Genomic DNA, 20,144 nt, shown 5'->3' with positions numbered 1-20,144 from the left:
GGGCGCGTAATTGCGAGTCGACTCTTCGGATGTGGAAACATTCGCAGACGAAAGCCTACAGATGTTCTCTTTAATAAATTGCCTCAGCCAATGCGGACCTATGATGTAATGCGTAGACTGTTTATTGAGCGACTGCTGCGTATAATTTCGTTGCTTGTGTTGAAGTTATTTTTTCAGTCATACCAAGTTCGTAAGTAAATAGCTGAAGTCCACGGCGTTGTACTGGCTTTACGCAGAGTTTTTCGGAATCAAATATAAACACTGACCTTGTTCTTTTTCTGAAGATCAAGTGTGAAAAATTTCATCATTCTACGAATAAAACTCTAGATTTTTATAGAAATCAAATCCATTCAGCCCGCCCGATGTCCGTTGATCCGGAACAGATATTCATATTTACATAATTATAAATAAATAGATAGAAGAGAGAAGAAAGATTATAGATTTTCTTTTACTTTGAAAATAATCACATTTTGTCTTATTTTTTGACAGTTGAGTGGTTGTTTAAAAGCTCTACAGCTCATGATCGATTACCGAAAAGACATATGCGGTTTTCATGATAACAACGTTTATTGTTCACGAGTACCTATCTTATGAATGAAACATACGTACATTGAAAAAAATGATATTTCTAATATGTTAAGAATCTCTTGAAATTATTGGTTATCCACTTAAAAACAAGATATTAGGCCGTTTTTTTTGTTAAAATTTTAGTAAAGTTAATAATATCGTAACACGTGTTCATGCACCTTCATTTGGCTTGATAATATATCGTGACAAAATGCAAAATGTGATGATAATTAAGAACACGTGTTTGATGATTTTTATGAACAAGTATTTCGATGCGTGACAATACACTTATAAAATTTTACCAGGAAACCTATCAATTTATTCGTTTTATAGGCCTGCAATCCCATTTTTAATTACAAAACCAGGCAGGCACTGGATTGTTTCTCTCAATGCCGGCACAACTATATATACAAACCCTTTAAAATATCGTTGTATCTCCGCCATACTCAATTATTTTTTTAAAATAAAGCCAAACATTTCCGAAACTTGGATAACTTGAAAATATTTGAAAAACTGCCATCTTCGTGTGACATCTCTAAAATTTACAATATATGAAAACGCTGAAGTTTTACGAACAACGAACTTTATGTAAATTTTGTAGAAAGCACCAAAAAATCGTACACGATTGAATAATTTACATTTACTACTTTTTATTTGATGGCATGTTATGATTTCATAATCAAAAAAATTATTCGTTTGAACATTTTTAAGCATGCCTTGTTAGACTCCAAGGAAAGACCCCTGACCTTTTCGTCCACAACAAAACACGCCAATCATTCAGCTATTGATTTTTTATTAGCCTCCAACGGATCATCATAGTAAACACCGCACTCATCATTATTAAATACTAAAAATAATGTTTTGTATTTTGCATCTAATGCCAGCATACATCTCAATAAGAGCCATTTGTGCCAAATCAAACTAGTTTTAAACATAAATTATCCTACAATATTTCTTCCAAGATCCAGTTAAATATCTGGTTTTCATTAAATCAATGCAGCTAAACCAGTTTCATTAGATAGTTGGTACTTTTTTAGCGACGATATGTAGGTCCTGTTAATAGTTGTTTTATTGATTGTAGTTAATTAATAAATAGGTAGGTACCTACCAAGCTCTTTCTTTAAAGGGGTATCTGATATAAAATAAATTAGATACCTACCTAATTATGTTATTTAGTAGCGTTAGTACCTACTTAATTCAGGTGGGAACAGTGATATTAGTGATTTAATGATGATAACACATTATATGAAAACATTAATCTTCTGTAATTCAATAGTCGATTTTATGGAGATGTTCTCGATTTGACGAAAATTAACATTCACCAAAAAAATATTTTGTCTAAAAAAAGTACCTCCTACCTTCGAGTAACAATTAATTATTATAAGTTACCTACCTATTTTAACACTATCTCCACACAGGAGGCCCTGAAGAAAATAATTTCCATAAGGCTCTATGTCATCTTTGGGCGTCCTGTGTGGAGGGGTATTTTTATGAAAGTAAGGCGTGAACACTAGTCTTGAAGGGAAATTTTATAGGAGGGAGGAAACACAGAGGCTGGCAATTCGATCCATAACCTACCCATGTGCATTCTGAAAAAAGCTTTATCAAAGATCATTTATCATTTTTTTTGCTTGATGAAACAAAACGTGACTGCCATCCATTAACATAAATATTCATCTAAGCTGCTTGCCACGCTTCCCACCCCCCGATCTATCGACAATTGCCAATAGAATCTATTAAAAACGTCCTAGAACCGAAAACCCCGAATTCAAGTTTTTTGGTGTATGAATTACAAACCTTTGTAAATGAACTAATAGGTATTTTAAAACTAGTCATTTTTTAGGCAAATTTTCCAAAATTCGCGTATTTTTAAATTAATACCCGATTCGAATTTTGCACGCTTGTAATACACGTGCACGGTACCGACCACGTGGGGTCGGTGACACAAGTCCTAATTGTCGTTGCATTATTCGAAGTAAACACGAACCGGCAATATTTCAGGCAAACACATCATAAAGCAAGGCCAGTGCGGCGAACACTTTGCTTCCGAACTGCCTTGCAATTTCACGCCAAAACGCAGCTCGGATCGCAATGGTTTCCGTGACTTGCAGGTGGGGAGAACCTGGTTGTGAAATTATCGTATTGAATGTCATAATACATGATTTGCGGATTTGTTTTTATAACACTCAATTTAAAGTCTTATTAAAAAAAACAATATTTGTGGTTAGTTATAATTATAAAGGAGTAAATTATGAAATGAAACACAGAATACACGGATAAAAATTACTAAAATTGAAAATCGCTAATTTATTGTGAATCTCTTCAAATTATGCGTAATTCGGTTAAAAACGGGATTGTAAGCCCTTAACGTATGAATCGTTAGGTTTCCTAGTAAAATTTTAATAAAATACGACTGTATTATCACAATGTTAGAACACGTATTCATAATATTTTCGCATTTCGTCATTGTATATTATCATAGCAAATGCCGGTGCATGAACACGTGTTCTGATATACCTATAAGGAATTTACTAAAAAGTTTATCAGAAAACGGCCTGCAATCCAGTTTTTAATCGGATTAAAAATAATTTGAAGAGATTCGCAATACTCATTTTTATCCGTGTATTAAAAATAATTCTTTATATTTAATTTAAATTAGCTGCCGGTAGGTAACAAGAACGTTTATTGACATGTTTAATAGGTAGATAAAAATGCAAGCACGAATATATACGGGTATATATTCAGGTAAGTACATTGTATTTAGTTATTTACAATTATTCTTATCAAAGATCCACTTAGAATCCACATCCTACAATGATGATGAAACATCGTTTTGTATTGCAAATTTAAGGCCGGATTTGGCATACTTTTGGAAGACTATAGACGCCCACATCGCATTGCTTGTGTTTTTTTATTCCATCCGAAATATGATAAATAGGTATCGAACCACCTACTAATGATAAACCGACCGGTCGGTGGCCGAGTTGACATCGCGTTTGGGTCCCACCCAGGCGTAGTGTATTCAATTCCTCGGCTGACTAAGTCCTCCATCACAACAGAAGCAACATTTTCAGCTTACTGCGGTGGTCGTAGGAGATTTTCAAATATTGTCAGGTTATTCGTAACCCGGGAATGTTTATCTTTCTTTAAAAAAAATGATAGTAATTTCATTATTTTTTAAAATTTTAATTTTAATTTAATTTAATTTAAATCTTATTGTTTAGTTTTAAATTTATCTTAATCTTATGATACTTTTTTCTTCATCAAAATTATATATTTTTTCTATAAATCTATTGTGAATATTTTTTGTGTAATAAATTGTAATAAGAAATATTGTACCAAAATAAAAAAAAATAAAATAAAAATATGGTACACATTTAAGTTAAATGTCGCCTTGAAGGCGCTTTACAGTGCTAAAAAAACCCCAATTAACTATTAAAAAAATGTTAATTTACTATTTTTCTTCCGGCCTCATCTCCTATCGGAGGTTTGCTATCGCGATAATACTAATAATATTTGGATGATTTGAATGGCGCCGTTTGTGCGAAAAATCGCCCAAAGGCAATATTCCCCTGCAGACTGATACACACCAACTCAGCGGAACTACGCTCGTACCAGTCGTAAGCGATGATGTGGTGCATATCCTTCTATTACGTCTTCTATTTACTTTCCCCTGAATCATATTTTTGGTTAGTGTAGTTATGTAGTACATACCTACTTTCCTCAATAAAAAATATGTTGACAAGTGAGTTCGAATACAAAAAAAAACTTTCTATTTTTAAATGCAGTTTCACAGAAACATAAAAAAAACTATCTATTAAAAAAAAGTTTGTGTATACGTCTTTTTAAAACAATTTTCATGTGTTTTTTAAACGAACAAAAGCTTTGCAAAAAGCTTAAAAACTCCAGTTCAATAACAATGAACCCAAATGTGAATTGTTAGATTGTAAACACTTGAACAGCATCCTATACTAAATCTGTGTTTGTGAATACAAGAGAGATACAACAAAACAAAAGGGGCATAAATCTAAGATGGCCGACAAGTTAGAGGAGGGAGTAGGGGTGCGGGCTGGGGTGCGGAGAACCGGCACCCTCCTCCCTATCCGGCCCCCGGGCATCAGGGGGATGTAACAGTTCTTATTGGCCGGCAAGGGGATGATACAATAAGTCATTTATCACACTGGATGTCAGTGCAGGTAGAAAGAAATGAATTCAAAACATCCCCGAAAAAAGCTTTCTTGTATTTAATTTTAAGCACGGAAATTGATCCTACGTTTTCAAATGTTAAAATTTTTTCTTGAATGTATGATCAATTCCATTGACCGGAATGAGGAATAGGATAGTTTTATGTCACTGGTTATAAGTAATAAATCTAGTATGTAGTAAGTAATATATCTAGTGTAGTTATAAGTATAGGTAAAATACATAAATTAAGTCCTAAGAGATGATTTTCACATGAAAACGAAAATAGAGAAATGATCCAAACGTTATTATTGTGATTCTTAATATTCTTTGTTCATTGTTAAGTGAATTTAAATCTGTAGTTCTAGTATTAATTATTGAACACATATATTTGTACAGCGCCCTTGAGATGATTTTTCACGAAAACGGTGCTATATAAATTAGCTTATTATTATTATTATGTATACGAATGGTTTTAATGAGTATTTTTTTACAAAATTGTTAAGCATTATTTAGTTTAGGCAACTCACTTCTGCGAGAGCCATAAAAACCATGAGAGTCGAATATAAACTAGAATAACTGTGGCTATAAGATAAATAAATGTTTTCCTTTTCAATATAATATATCATGTTTTCGTTAAGTAACTTTCGCAAACAAATACTCAAATCATTACATTGTTATCATTATTGTATACATACACGCGAAACATCTTCTGTTGCGATTGCATATCTAGGAATAGAATTATTACTATCATTTCACTCACGGAAGGTACAGAATACAAATTGGCATAATATTAATCACGAGAGTATTATTTATCTTTTTCACCCCAAGTGCACTTTACTCCAAATTTGTAACCACTATATAAAATAATAAGTAGATATTATATTACTTAAGATTGCTTTTCTTGCTCAGAATGACTCACACAGTGATATTTATTGGTAAAGTGCATATATATAACTGAACACCCGTTCACGGTTGACGTTGGCTTCATGAGAACGGGCCGTTTTTACGACTCGTTTTTGTGTAAGTCGGCTCGTATGTGGAACGAGCTACCGGCATCTGTTTTTCCTCCCTCCTATAATCCGAGCCTCTTCAAGGCCCGCATTAACAAATCCCTTCCTACACCCCCTACCTTACTCCGCCTCACAACGCCGCCCAACCGGTGGTGACATAGTTCCCCTGTCTGTGCACTGCACAGGCAGGGACACTCTTGTGAGGTGTCACATAAAAAAAAAAAATATATATATATATATATATATATATATAATATAAAATATCGTATTTACAGCTATCTTTAATAAATAAATATTCAAGGAAATTTTCAATTCTGCTATTGCTATTATGTATGTGTACCTATTGTGCGTATTATGTACTAAGTATTTTTAAATGGGTGAATTGTGAAATAACACAAATTAATTAAAGAAAAATTATTTCGCGCGCTGGTATTTGAATCCGCAACCTTCAATTTGCTAGTCGAGGGCCTTACCCTTTAGGTCTGACCACGGAGGCCATTAATATTTTAATAGAGTATGTTACCTACATTAAATTCGTATATATTATATTATACAGGTAAATAAATGTGAAAATATATTAACTTAAAAAAGGAAAAGAGTTGGAAATTTTTTAGCATTAGGAAAAAAACAATATTTTTAGAAAAGTGGCAGAATATCGTGTTTTCCATCCATTTATAAATTAAAAACCTCTGTAGTTAGAGCTTAAAACGCCTTGGAACCTAAGTATGTACCTTCGTAGTTGGTATGTTTAGTACATTAAATTTATTTTCTGTTTTATGAAACTCACAAATTGTTCTCGAAAAAAGCTGCTAGGTAGCAGGTCTTAAATTTTATTAAAATATCGCGTCTGAGATTTATGAAAATATAGTCTTCTTTCAAATTACACCCAGACAGTAACTTACTTCCGCAAACTTTGTCTATTAATTTATCAAAAGCTTATAGCATGTACTTACTCAAAGGTTAGTTGTACTTTCTTTATATAATGTAGATGGGTACCTACTCATCTTGCTTCCCCATACAGTAGAAAGAAAGGGTGTTTGATTTGATACTTACCTACTAACGGTCATGAGTTAAAATATAAAGTGTAAATATGAACACTACAAGAATGACAATGTGTTTGTTTTCTCAGATAAGTGGGTATGTTACCCTCCAATTAATTCCGCATTTAAATTGTTAACACGCAACACAATCGTAATTTATTCTCTCGGCTTTTTTGACTGCTTAAACTCTGTTGAAAGCCTATTAGTGAAATTTGCAAAAATACGAACAAATTATGTGTTTTATTTTCTTGCACACGTACGGTATAATACAGGTATTTTCGGAAAATTTAACAATTTAACGGCAAGCTAACGATCTCCAAATATCTCAGTCGCAATTAATATTTTTGTGAATACACAATACAACCTGCGCCGGAGTCTTAAGCCGAAGCAAGCTGGTTTGCCGGCAATAAATCGTCCTTAGATCCCCGTGCTTACAGTTTGCAGACCCCCTGGCAACTCCTTACACTAAACCAACACACGAGGATTACACATTTCTTGCATTGCATTATCTGCACCCGGACATTAACAATAAAAGCGAGAATTGTCCCGTTGTTTATCAACAGAAATACAGGCGAAATGCAGCGCGTTTTGCTGCGCCCTCCACCCAAATAAATCCCTCGCTAATCTGTATGTTCTGACTCTGAAACGTATTATTGTTCTAGAGTATTTGAAATGAATTGTTTCACATTCTTAAACTGTGCGTCAGCTGATGTTTACCGCTTTGTTTTGTGAAAAATGCACGTCCATGCATCCATTTCGATTGTAAGGTAAACAGATTATTTAAAGTGAGATTAACATGAATGTGAAAACCTTGCTATTTACTGATTCTGTTTGTTATATTGAAATGGTGCCAGTTTAAAGCAGGATGCATGCAAAATATTTTTGTTTGATGCTTATATGTAATTAATAAAATTGCAATATTTAACTAATTAAATTCCTTAAAGGGTGTTTTATATTGAATTTACACCACTTTACTATTGTAAACCAACAACAGAACCGTAAAAATGACTTGCCTACAAACTAGCTTATAGGGTTAAGCTATGCAGGCGTCGAATTGATATATTATGCAGACGGTATTCATTAAAAAATTAATGAATTCCGAAACAATTTTTTCCTGTACTACCGAGTTCATTTGAAAACTTATGTCGGTTTTATTTACCTGCCGCACAAATCCTAGATGACATCACAAATAACAAACATTAATTTGGTAAACTCCACACGTACCTCTTCGATAATATAGGCATCAGTTCAATCTCACGCACGTCCCTGAATATGTTTGAATTTATCATTTGAGATAACAGTTTCTTGTCTTTTTACGGTAAAACTATTTGCTTGTTCATCGACATGCAACGAACAATGAGGTGTAAAACCCCACAATATTTTTTGCAGTCACTGCGCATTGTTTACCAGTTTACGACTGCCTAGCGCACTGCGATAGTATTGCAAGCAGGTCGATAAGCTTTCGCTTATCTATTATAGGATTTCGCAATCGGAATAGTATTGTTTGCAAGCTACTCCACTACGCAATTCCATTACGTCACGTTGCAAATCACCATTACTTTAAGGTCTTCAAGAACAAAAAGCTATTAATAAAAAAGCACGTAAATCGCATTATTATTGCATTGTTAGACTAAAGTAATAAGTAGGTAGAGAATCTATATAGAATTATTGTGTCATCGACTCATGTATTGTTTTCATAGAACCATAACACTCCCTTGGTGCGCTACTATCAATTTGGGCAAAAAGTAATCAATTAAAACGATTAAGCGATATCAAGTGAAATCCGTGGCCAGGCGAGAATATTTATGACTCGCTTATAGTTTTAACATACATATTATTTAAATTTATTTTATTGCCCGCCTCTTGAAATATGAGCCGGTAGACAATATCAATGCATCATGTTGTGTGAAATATAAATACGCAGTTCACGTGTACAGGTAGAACCTATTTTGTACTACTTACAACTACAGTAACTAACAACTAGGTGTACCTGTCGGTGTCAGTCCTAACTTGGTAAAAATGCAGTGTTTGATTTTGCAATGCACTCAACAAACTTACTTACCTACTTACCAATTTGCACATCCTAACTAATGCATTATTTGGACTTACTTTTGGCAATGATAACTTTAAACTATATGAATAAAGAAATTGTAGGTATATAATATTTAATTGACTCTTTTCATTGAGACGAAGTCATGAACCATGCCATGTGGCCTTCACCTAAAAGTCGAAGCCACCCAACTAAATATAACGTAGTTCACGAGCTTAACATATGTACAGGGTTTTTGAAAATAAGAGGTGTTATTTTGATATTCAATCGTAAAAGATTAATGGTTTTGTTGCTTGTGTGGCACGTAGCGCCGTCTTGTTGAAAGTAAACGTTGTTCAAATCGATACCATTTAATTCCAGCCATAAAAAAATCATTAATCATCTCTCGATAGCGCAATCCATTCACCGTAACTGTTGCTCCAGCCTCATTTAAAAAAAAAGGTCTAATGACTCCGCCGGACCATAAACCGCACCAAACAGTCACACGTTGAGGATAGAGAGGCTTTTCAACAATAACTCTTGGGTTTTCCGAGCCCCAGATGCGATAATTTTGCTTACTGACGAAGCCACTGAGTTGGAAATGGGCCTCATCACTCAAGATGATTTTCATTTGAATCACTCAAGTGAATTTTAATAATTTCAATGCGTTGTTTAAGCGTGTATCGTTCAATTTTTATTAATGGCGTAGTTTTTACTTGTCAAATTAGAAAAAAATGAGAGCTTCAAAAGTAACATCTACCGAAATAGCGGGATATTCAAAATACCTGCTACGAAAACCCTGTAGTTTCAGTTTTATTGACTATGCGTAGCAAAGTCTTGTTTTAACTCGACTGTTTTTCATTTTGTCTGTCTGTAATTGTGTTTATTAGGTTTGTAGTTTATAGGTACCTACGTCCCGTTTTCGTTTCAGAATGGTAGCCGTTTTGATGGTCCAGTGCAGATTCACTTTCAAGTGCGAATGCGTCGTGTTTGTTCGGAATTTTGTATTCGCATTTTTTTCCATTATATGGTACCTACCTACATAACTACCAGCCCGAATAAAGTTAGAAAATAAAATTTTCATTGAGTTTCTTTAGATAAGTTGTACAATAAGTTAATTGAAAATTAAAAAAATGTTAGGTTTATAAAACTTAATATTATGGCTTAGAATTAAATATCTTCATATTTAAGTACCTGCTTATAAATCTTATGATTACAGAGTAATTTTCGATTTTCATTTATTATAAGATAAAATTCTAAACATTGTTTTTGGACACGAGGTCTACTGTTTAAAAAAACTACTAGTAATAGACTAACATAATTTTTTGCACCAAGTGAAAAGTTGTGTATAGAACAATTTATTGTTTACCCATTTGAATATAAATTTTGAATTTTTTCGTACCTACCTACGCAAATAATGGGGTTTCTAAAGGAATATATAATAATGTATTCTCAGATGAAATACGTTCAGTTAATTAATTAAAAATACCTACAGTAGAACACCGCACCGAGCTTTGATAAAACTGTATCTTATAACGCATTTATATAGAAATCCACTTTAAGCGTTCCTTGCCTTCACGTAACTTCGCTATAAAAAGCATCGGCCTCTAAAAATAAATAACGTATGTGGGTAAGCAGCAAGCACAAGCACTCTGAACCAGCCGAGTATGTCAGATAACTTATCGTTTGGCAACTCGCAAGTTTGGCATGTCCAGTGACTAGTGACTATAGCACCTAGTGCTCAGGCCTCCTGGGTCGCGGTTCTATGAATATGTGCGTAGTATTGGGTCGCGGAAGTCCTCTGCTTAAAGGAGTTTTTATTGTCCGGGTTGTGAGAGCTGAATACCAAAGCTCGTATCAATATTCCGCTCGCGGTACAGCCATGACAATTGACACTTTGCCGAGCTGGTGGTTTGCTTACAATGGGAAGAGTAACTAGACCAGGCATCTTCAACGTAATGCTTAGAAAAACATATTCAGTAAAATTTATAAAAATACCTAATACAGAAAAACCTCAAAATAACACCTTTGTTTTTCATATTGAAATAAATTGTAATATTACAGTTCGAAACTCTACAGTTTACGCATTTTTATTGTCAAACGATAAATTAAATTTCAGTTATAGTTCATTTTCAATACCATTTATTGGATAACCAACACTCCTGCCATAGGTCACCCTAAGCAGGGGTTGAGGTGTTTCTAGGTCTTGATGGCGGATGTGTTTGCCCACCTACTGCATGGCAGGCCGGATCGTGAGATCCTCGTAGGCAGTTCAATAGCAGTACAGCTCTTCATTCACCTACATATTACCGTACTCGACCAACGTACGCGACTGACGCGACGCACACGTGGCACAATTTTCAATCAATTTTGTGTGTTTTTCTTAGCATCAACAGATGAATTGACGTCCCCTGCGCGGACCACCCAAATAGTCCGAAAAACAATTTAAACTTATTACATTTCGTGAGGAGAACATTAATAATTGGTTTGCTTCTGAATTGCGAATTATTTTCAGCCATCCATGTGGGCCAACTATTCTTATTGATTATTCTTAATTTGTTCATCCACTTGCCATACGGACTTGGCCTAAAACATATTTTAATTTGTGTCCCAAGGTATTTATTTCCTCAACGCATTACTTTTTATCTGCAAATAAATCATTTTCATATCACATTGTTATAGAGCTGGCAAAAAGTAACCTACACACATTCATAGAGTTAATGATACCATAAATGGTTACAGGTTGTATCGTCAATATCAGGATCTGATTGATTATTACATATTATGTAAATTAGTCAATAGATAAATAGGTTGTTATCATTTATATAGTATCGCTAATTTTTTTCAATTCTTTTATTTGTTTTTAGAATTAGCAGCAATTCTATAGACCTCATAGCAAAGATGGGTAACTTTTTCAATTGCATTGTCTGAATGAAAGTACCTAAAGTAATTTAGAGAATGTCTTGCTTGTGTGGTGATGTACCATATCGTACACATAATTACATGGTCGATGTAAGAGGTAACTAGGTGAGCAGGGTGTTCGAAACGACTTCAAACCAATTTTAACCACTATCGGTGTACACAAATACATACAAACGTGCGCTTTTATTTTCCTCTACCTACCTATTCTACTGACACTCATTTTTTTTACTAATTGTTCGATCATTTGAACCGTATTGATGTACCTTTCTATATCGTTTTCATTATTTCTATATAGGTCTTGCTTCCTTTTTTGATCTTGAAATTCATAAATAACTTTGAAATTTACTACGCAAAATATCCTGAAAAAATCACTGTTTGTAAATTGTTTTTGTGTATCTGGCTATATCTATTTCTGTTTGGCTAATTTAAAATTATTTGTGTGTCCTTTCCTTGTGGGTGTGCGTCCATAATATGAATATTTACGACCTAATAAAAATAATAACACTTTGTGCATTCTGACTATTCTTTGATGACAAATAGAAAAGTTATAAAACTTGTAGTTTTACGATCGGTGAACGTGTTAGAAATAACAAACGAAACTACAATGTAGGTAGGTAATTTTACGACATTTTTATAGGTGCTTTATTGACGAAATACCTTTCTTTATAGCTATGCAAAAATTTTCATCGGTGACCTTCCTGAATGATAAATATTAAGAAACCACTGATTAACCGATAGAAGTATATTGTGAGCGTGTCTGTGCGCCTGAAGTAAGCTTATTTTTAACTTACTTGGAGTAAAATTCCAAATTAACGAATTATTTAAAAAAATAACAAGAATCAAATTACTTTCTTGAAGTGATAATCAACTTCATTGGTTTGTCTGGGCTTAGGAGTCGAAATATTCGAAAGTCGAAACCGGTAACTACCTGAAGATAATCGCTTCTTGGAATTTTCTATCCATTGTAAAAAACAGAACGTAGTTTGTATCCATGTGTGTGGGTTCCGGGCAAGAAACTCTTTTAATGTTCACCAAAAATTGTAAAATAAAAAAATCCGGTAGGTACCTACATGCCTTCCTCCTATGAAGTATATGACTCATAAAGTTTTTAAAGCAATATAATAATCATAATTATAAATATTGATAGGTACCTATATTAGTTAGTCAGGGTAGTTACCTACTCGTAGTTAGTACTGACTTGTACTTACCTACTAATAAAATTTAAGAAAAATAAATTATTTTCTTACCTAACCTTTATCAGAGATATTAATGAACCTTTTATTGAAATTCAAAGATCGTAGATAACTATTTACATAGTTCAATATTCAAAGACAAACCAGTTAGCTGATTCCAGAATTGAGAAAACTAAATACACAATACTGGTATAGGCAAGATGACACGTTTGAATATATGTACCTACTTGTTCATGCCGACAATATCGAAAGATTAAAAAAAAAAACTTAATTTTTTCCCAATAATTTTACAATATTATGTAGGTACCTACCTTAAAAAATACATTTTATAAAAAATAGTTGCTTGCAGATAAAATATTTAAAAAAAGTACAGTGAACCCACACTAAGGCACTGCCTGTGTGTGGGTATTACAATAAAAAATTACAAATAAAATAAGACATGAAATAAACTTTTTAAATAAATTAAAATAAGCAACACTTAGCAAGTTATAATGTAAATTTAAAAGTTACGGTATATTAATGTAATATATTTGTAAAGAAAGTGAAAAATAAAATTTCATGACATAATTTCATATTTTTCTTTTTTTTTCATATTTTCGAACGACTTTTTGTTATAAACATACTAATAATAATAATAATAATAATTGGATAATATGTAGAGCGACGTTTTTTTGAAAAATCACCTCAAGGGCGCTGTACAATTTATTTCCTAGGGAGCATTGATAATCAATTTCGTTTAAATTTTACCCGCGATTCAATTCGAAACGGTTATTTTTATAATTTTTTTGTTTAATTCTTCAGCTTACTAATAAAAACAAAATTATTTATTAAATTTAATATTTTTTTATCCATCCAATACACCACTAGACGAGCAAGGGTCTCTTGCCGATATATAATAATTTGTTAAAATGTAGAATATGTATATATTGTACATGCTTGCATACATAATAATTTACTTGTACTTATATTGCAGGATGTTGAAGATATCTCAACACCAAAACACATGTTGTAAATAAATTTCAATGTGAAACGTCAAAACAAACCGGTTGAAACGTTGCGTCAGCGAATTACCATAGGCATTTATGAAAAGAAAGAGGAAACACCGAAAACAAATAAATTTCCAAACGCTGTCACCGTTACTCTACGTGACTAGCTTCTATGAGAGTGCGGGAACCGAGCCGCCCGCAATTTTCTAACGATTATCGTTCCGCTAACTGCCGTTAGATGCCACTGCACCTAACGGCGTAAAATTTGTTATTTTATGACTTACTGCCATCTAGTGCACAATAGGGTAAGTAGCAGGGATATTATTGAACAATTTATTTAATTTTACTTGTTTTCTTGATACTTCACAAGTTCTCACGAATAAATAATCGTTTCTTGTGACCGCTTACCTTAAATAGGCATAATATACATTATTTTATATAGTAAATTAAGATTCAACAGTGTTTGAACATAGTACCTACGTCCTATTTCAAAATGTAGAAGTTATTTATTTTATTTATCAATTACCAACTGTGGTAAGAGGTAAGCGGTGGGCTTTTACATTTTATATTTATTAATATTTATGTAGTATTGTTTTACGTTCTTTATTGTTTTTTGTTACTGTTACATGTTTTAGTAATACTATTTTATAATAATCAGCTTTAAATTTTTTTGTTGTATAATTTTCGATAGCTTACTAGATATATTCTGTTTTAAAATGCTCGAAAAAACCCGACTGAGCGTAAAACCAAATAAAATAAAATACCATAAATTTTGCTCTCATTTAAGTAATTATGACATAGGTACCTACCTACCTACCAATTGAGAGCAATAAATACAAATTAATTGATTTAATAAAATACACTTCAAGGGCGCTTTACAGCTAAATTACTTAGTAACTAATAAGTTAGGTGTAAATAGTATAGATATTAGATACAAGTATCTATACTAATTGTGACTAGTGTTTATTGATCTAACGTACATAAACTTCTACCCCTTACCTACTGCACCAACTTAATTTTACACAACTTACCCTTGCGACCTTGAGATGATTTTGCACAAAAACAGCTCTATACAAATCATCCAAACTTCCGATTTTATGTCCGGGTTAAATCTTCCCCATAGGAAAAACTAAACCCTTCCACACACTTTTCCATAAATGATCATCTAGTCAATCAACATTATGCAAGTGCATTATATAAGCAAAATAAATACAAAACAATACAAGAACAACACTTCAACTCACCAAAGATCAAATGGGAAAATAATTCACCGACTCCAGATATTTTCATATCAGAGGGTTCGGCTCGGTAGAACTCCTAACAGGGCCAATAAATCCTACTGATCCCTCAGCATAAATATTTAAAAAATCTTTCGTTATCCTACATGTATTCAAAATGACCGACTTTTGCATCTTTATATATAAATTTTTTGATAGATCTAATACGCCTAAATTTTTAATGAGAGATCTAGGTATAATGCCAGAAGCCGAAATAACTAATGGTAATATTTTTATAGTCTGAGAATGCCAAATTCTTTTTATCTCTATATTTTAAAATACTATAATTATTATTTTTATTAGGAGAAAAAAAAGGAATTGCTAATTAATTAAAATACTATTCAAATTGTTGATAATACGGTTAAACACGGGAATGCGGGCCGTTTCCTTTTTTAGTAAATTCCTAATATATCGGAACACGTGTTCATGCATCTATATTTGCCTTGATAATATATAATGAAGAAATGCGAAAATACTAGGATTTTTTCTTCATCGTAATAAAACAATTCGTATTATACTAAAATGTTATCAGGAAACCTATCATTTCATAAAAGTAAAGTAAAAAAGATAATTAACTTTTTTGAAATTCCGATGTAGGTACCTATATTTTCCCAACAAAAAAAAATTCTCAATGGAAGAACATTTATTTTTCCAACAATTTAACTTCGTAACCTTAAAACTACATTTACCTAAACCTTGGAATTTCAGTAAAAAAAATGTCTTTTTTACTTCTACTATTATGTGGAATCACCCCCGAAGTTAGCGCACTTTATCCCTGGAGACCCTGTGTAAACTTCTTCCCCCTAGGTAAGTGGGTACTAATAAACGAGTTTAAAATTTTACACAACTGATAAACAACGATCTTGGCCCTTAATATGTTATCTTATTATTTCGGACTTATGTCTTACAACCAACGATTAATTTATGCAATGGTTATGAACACTAAATAAATGTATTCTTAAATAGGTACCTAAAATTTTAAAACACAAAATCTAAAAATATACGCATGCAAAATTAGGAAGAAAGGATTTAATAAGCATCTATCTAATATACAATGATTGGTTAGCCCTGTAAAGCATGCGGGTTGGTTAAACCCTGTGGTAAACTAGTTGCTGAACGGGTTAATAGACGGATAAGCGCAGAAGACTGGAAAATAAAGACATAGGTTAGTGTTAACCCTTTCTCTGCAAATAATAAAGTCTTTTCTTATGCAATCAGGTTATCTTCCAGTTATTGGTAAAATGAATTCGTTCAGTAACCTAACATACTTTGCCTGGTGAGGCGGGTATAGAAAGCCATGTAATAAAAAATAAAAGAAATATACCCCGGGTTGCAGGAAGTCGGCACTGAAACTGCAACTGAAATCACATCCTTGAAAAATAGATTGGGTATCTAATTTAAACAGTGTTAAAGAATATGCATTCAATAGTTTATTTAAGTATCATAAGAAAGGTGTCAATATTTTAAACATTAATAATTAGAGATTTGAAACAAATTTAGGTACTAGTTGAAAAAAAATAGCGTGATGTCATATTTTTTTTTTACAATTAAATGAATATTTCAAAACTCCATAGTTCATGACGGAAATTAATGCGTGCTAAAAACAATGTTGCATTTACCTTGATTTTCCCGTTAAAAACTTATTGCACGTAGGTACAGATTTTACATATTATTTCAACCAGACCTCAGACATTGTCAAAGATAAACATTTATTATTTAAGTATGTCAAAGAAATATTAAGATATTTAAAAAAATTTAAAAGGATTGAGTAATAAATATAGTCAATGTAGAGACTTGTGGCAGAACTACGAAAAAAATGGGATTTAAAAATAAGTAAATAAAAGCTTTTTTATTTTATCACTTCACAAGCGTTTTACTTATAAAACAGCTGCAGAGCATCTCAACTCTAGTAACAATCGTGTTAAATATTTTACGACGCATATAAAATGCACGGTGATCAACAAGAAAGAGCAAATGATACACCAATCACCATTGATAGCCATCTTCTCATGGTAAGGAGTCATCATTGTCACTGAATAAATAAACAAACACCACGCCTCCAGGCATGTAGGGTTAAAGGGATTTTAGTGAACCCGCGCACCGCTAAAGGCAGAAGACATTTATGTTCACTAAACAAGCACTAAAAGTCACTACTTAAAAGATTTTATGGCTGTCATAAATGTCAGATTGTACCCGCTACGATCGTAGAGTTAACCGAGTAGACTCTCGCCCGCCAGACTCGGATACCGAATGTTTAGCTTCCTGGGAAGCATTGCACCCACACTCAAAAAGCTCAAATCAAAATTAAGACGTCCCTAAACCCAATCAGGAATACTATCACATTTTTGTGCAGTATTGTGAAATTGTTCGTTGGTTTTTTGATCGCTCTATTTTGATGTTTTTGAATTTTCTCAATGAAAGCGTATTGCATGAGAAATGAAATCATTGAATCATTCATTACATATTGAAGCAATTGAAATGTTATTATGGTAACATCTGGGTAAGATAATAACTTTATTAGGGTTATTTTATTTATTTGTACAACTTTTTAAAATGATATTCATTTTTATGATTGTATATCTAATAGCGGGCTTCAGTGGTGCCTCCGTTTTCTGATGGTAACTTCTTATAATCATCCTAGTTTTAAAGTGGGATTCATTTTCACACTTTGGTTTTATTTTCTTCATAATTTTATGTTCATGAATTATAGGTATAGCTCTTGAATCGGATCCATAAAAGTGATAAAAGTTAATTTATTTATTGTTAGATTTCAATTTGTAGCAACTAATGTTCATTAAACACTTAATCGCCTAAAAAGAGTTTAACGTTATTTAATATTACCTATTTCTCACAAATATATGCTTTTCAAAATTTCTTGATTTTTACATGACCATTGTATAAATGCGACAAGTTGAAACAATTTTTACTAACTATTAGTGTAATGTAGGTGCATAATACTTAAGTATTTTTTTTATTACTATAGACCGGTCGGTGGCTGAGTTGACATCGCGTTTGGGTCTCACCCAGGCGTAGTGTGTTCAATTCCTCGGCTTGCGAAGTCCTCCATCACATCAAGCAATATTTCCCGCTTAGTGTGGTAGTAGATTATATATACATATCTATCGACATATTTCTGTAGCTATTATAATACATGTTAAAAAATATATATTTTTCATCTCATTTGAATTGGGTAACCATAGGTAACGACAAGTTAAACATTGAACATAATATTAATAGTTAGGTAGAAGGAAAGTAATCGTCGGTACCAATTAATAATTTATTGTAGATTGTATCATTGATTGAACCTCATCGAGATGATGTAACCACGTGTGTAAATACTTACCTTCACTTATCACGATTTGTAAAGCACCTGCGCATTATTTAACACAGGAAACACACCACGTGCGATGTAAATTAAAGCCTTATTTATCCATTCTACACCAACACGTAATAGGAAATAGGAAATTGACAGTTACTTTTAACATCTCTTTATTGATCTGTACCTTTCCAAATATCTACCTCACTATTTCTACTGACTTATCCAAAACAATATTTTTTCATTTTCTAAACATTGCAATTTATTTATAAGAATTCAGACAGTAAATCAGGCGTTTATATTTTGTAATTTTCTTGTTTCAGGTCAGTCACTTTTGGATACACAATATCATATTCAGCTTCATAACACTTGAATGGTGAGTCACATTTTATTTTAATTACATCTCCTTAAATTCTGGAACAATTGACCACATTTACCACAGAGCCTCCGATGAATATGATAAAATAAGCTCCCATCTATACAATATGTAATACTTATCTATTGTAACCTTAGATGAAAAATGCATTTTTATTAAATTTAGCTGGGCGAGTAAGTTATTCTGGCACATGAAAGCATAATAACATTATATTATTGCATATTTTAATAAAATATATGGAAATCTTCCATTGTTCTTAGCAGTGGCGTTAAAACCTCCTAAGCAGCCTGAGTTGGTGCCAGGAGGCGGGCCTGAAGGGGTCTCAGCCAGCACGGAAAAACTGATCCTGTTAAAAAGTGATAGCATGCCAATTTCCTGTTAAAATATTAGTCTTTCAGAGTATTTGGAGAACACATGTTCTTTACCTAATCGTAACGGAATACGACACTATCAGTATATCAATATAAAATTTTTATGAACACGTGTTCCACCGTCCTCATAAAACATTAGCTGTTAACTGATACCTTCTTGGGAACTCAATCAATTCATTCGTCGAAGGTCTGCAGTCCCGTTTTAACAGGAAAACTAATAATTCGACCAGATTTTTAATAAATTATCTGTGTTTTTTTATCAGTAAGTTTTATGCATGTTTTTAATTGTTTTTTTTTATACTAGTGTGATAGTTTCACAATATACATAATTTTTCTTTCTAAACTCTTCGTTCTTCGATTTGTAATTGGTCGAATTCAGTATTTACAAGACTAAAAAGGAGTACCTACTTACCTAGGTACTTGTTGTGGAGGCATAAATTATATTACCTGCAGGTTGTTGGTCTTCCACTGCAGATACAGAGGTCATGAGTTTGAAACCCAGCGTGCACAAATGAATATACCTACTCGTACGTAAATCATATGTGCGGGTGTGAATTGGAAATGGGATTGATGCAGTTGGTAATCTTGTGCGGTATTCACGGAAAATAAATTCAATAATAATTGAATACTTACGTTATTTACTAAATACCTACCAAATCTTATATTTCATTTAAAACCCATACACAATAGGTATATATTTATGGAAATTTTAAGATATCCTTAATTTACAAGCCCGCCATGGTGCCGAGATTTTGTGGACACGCCACTGGTTCATGGCCGAAGTTCAATGCCAGATGCAACACCTGCTCTTACCCTTTGCAAGCAATACCAACATAACGCCCAGATAATATAATGAATGGCTTCCGAATGCA

At 32.8% G+C, this 20,144-nt stretch overlaps 1 protein-coding gene across 3 annotated transcripts in view; it reads left to right on the top strand.

Annotated features, from left to right (window-relative positions):
* LOC149417817 (homeotic protein antennapedia-like) overlaps window positions 1-20,144 on the top strand; it is a 434,064-nt gene that overhangs the window by 189,147 nt on the left and 224,773 nt on the right. For 2 of the 3 annotated variants that reach the window (XM_089639456.1, XM_089639454.1), the window contains one exon: window positions 18,849-18,901. The exons of the other annotated variant lie outside the window; for it this stretch is intronic. The gene's annotated coding sequence lies outside the window, so the exon portion shown is untranslated. The remainder of the gene's footprint in view (window positions 1-18,848; window positions 18,902-20,144) is intronic. 3 annotated transcript variants of the gene reach the window in all.

The sequence above is a fragment of the Hesperophylax consimilis genome, chromosome 14 (genome assembly GCF_061612785.1).
Source record: "Hesperophylax consimilis isolate HC1 chromosome 14, BYU_Hcon_1.0, whole genome shotgun sequence".
Taxonomy (NCBI): domain Eukaryota; kingdom Metazoa; phylum Arthropoda; class Insecta; order Trichoptera; family Limnephilidae; genus Hesperophylax; species Hesperophylax consimilis.
This window is presented reverse-complemented; position numbering and strand designations above follow the sequence as displayed.